The sequence below is a fragment of the Egretta garzetta genome, unplaced genomic scaffold, assembly GCF_000687185.1.
Source record: "Egretta garzetta isolate BGI_Z169 unplaced genomic scaffold, ASM68718v1 scaffold598, whole genome shotgun sequence".
In the NCBI taxonomy this organism is placed as follows: domain Eukaryota; kingdom Metazoa; phylum Chordata; class Aves; order Pelecaniformes; family Ardeidae; genus Egretta; species Egretta garzetta.
The window spans coordinates 2,834,651-2,836,569 of NW_009260621.1; the positions used below are offsets into that span (position 1 = coordinate 2,834,651).

General features: G+C 50.2%; 1 protein-coding gene across 1 annotated transcript in view; it reads right to left on the reverse strand.

Annotated features, from left to right (window-relative positions):
- Positions 1-986: 986 nt before the first annotated feature.
- Positions 987-1,919, reverse strand: part of SEC22B (SEC22 homolog B, vesicle trafficking protein) — a 9,633-nt gene continuing 8,700 nt past the window's right edge. The window contains exon 5 of the mRNA XM_035900763.1: positions 987-1,919. This exon is cut by the window's right edge and continues 1,082 nt beyond it. The gene's annotated coding sequence lies outside the window, so the exon portion shown is untranslated.

Genomic DNA, 1,919 nt, shown 5'->3' on the forward strand with positions numbered 1-1,919 from the left:
AACGAGGTGGGGGTGCTCTCAGGAGGGCTCCCCTTCGTCTCCCCATCTCTGGGCAGGGCTCTGCACCATGCAGGCACTGCCATCTGCAGGCAGCAGCTCCGGGGCCAGACTCTGGGCCCCTGCCAGCACCGAGAGCACAGCGCCGCGACTTCAACCTCTCCCGGCACCGAGCACGGAACACCGCAACCCACGAGCAAGCAGCAACCAACTGCTACAGCCACCCACGTCCAGTGGGGCTGCACCCACCACTGCACACCGGGGCAGGGAGCCACATCCCTGAGCCCACGGGCACTCGCCCAGCCCAACCTCAAGTGAGCTGCTGGTTAATGCAGGGAGACACCAGCAATGGCTGCCCCCAGCAGCAGGGTGGGAGTGACTGACCTCACGCCTGGATGCACAGGAGGCACCCCCATCAAAACAGCCCCCAGCCTACATCTCCCTCACACAGAGCATCAAGCAGGGCCTCTGCCCCATCCGATGGTGGATAAAGAACTCCGTATTTTTAACTTTTTTGCTTATAAAGTGCTCCCTGGAGCCCCATGCTGGCCTGCAGAAGAGTCTTCCTTGTCTTCCTCTTCAGGCAAAGCAGCATTTGCAGCTCCGTGCCTCATTACACACCCCGCTCCTAGCTTGTTCTCCTTCACTGATGCCCCGTGTGAACAGCATTGCCCCCAAACTGTCCCCATGAAAGTCTGCCCAAGCACCCACAAGGCTCTGCCTGTGCTGAGGGGCTGCCTGCCCACATCCAACAGGCAGAGACAAACATCAGCAGGGAAAGGGATGCCCGCTATAACCAAAGTATAGTCTCAGAAAATGGCCGAGATAGTGTTTTTCAACTAGTTCTGCCTCCAAAAAGGAGCCCTTATCCCAGGTGGCTTTAGCTACAGGGTCTTTACCCTCTTGTATCCCTGGATGGAAAGCAAGCATCCTCAGAGATCACAGAAACAAGACACGGGAAACTCCACACTGCAGAGGGGATTTTTTCAGAAGCATTTATTTCACTGCTGACACTGAGGCTGCAGGAGGCAACTGCTCACCGAGCTGCCCTTTGCTGCAAGAAACATCACTCCCCTCAATCATGACAATCCACGTACGGTCGGTGTCTGCTCACCTTCCAGCACCTACATTACACAGACCTACATCACCGGGACATTCACCTGTTAGGGACACCACTTAAAAGGATTAAAAATAATGATAATAAAGCAATCTACAAAGTAACACTTGGAGGCATCATGCAGCAACCAGATGATTTCAGACTACATGGCAGATCAGATTTGCTGTTTACTGGTGGATGAGTGCTAACTGCTTCCCTGCCAGTCCAACATGATGCCAAGCTGGGGAGCGTTCCCAGACAGGACAACAGCTCCCTGTTTCCTACCTAGCAGCAGGAAACACTTTCAGGTCACAGTTTATAATTCCAGAACTACACAAGATTCTGTGCTTGTAAAAGGTGCTGGGGAGTCCTGAAACTTCCTTCTGTGACACTGCCTGCTTCCTACCAAGTGACAGACATGTGAGCGCAGAAGAGTGCCTGAGCTGTGGGGTTTCTTTTTTCTCTCTTTTTTTTTTTTTAAATAAAAACAAAAGCTGACTGGTAAAATGTTATTTTTAGTACAGGTGGACCAAAAAAGCAAGAAAAAAAAAATCACATGACACTGGAAATATATAATTGGCCCATGAGAAAGAAGCTACATACTATTGCCCCATAATGAGTTTTTCTTCACCTATGGTTTCAACTTCCCAAGTGAGGTAGGGAGAGGGTGACCACAGGAAAAAAAGATGGTGTTTCCAAAGGATTCCACTGTTTTAAAGTTATCCTTTTGAATCCTTCATGTAAGGTTAAAGTGTTCTTTAAGGAAACACTGCCTTTTCTTCACAATAACATTCAGGTTTTGGTTTTTTGGTTGTTTTGGATGAGG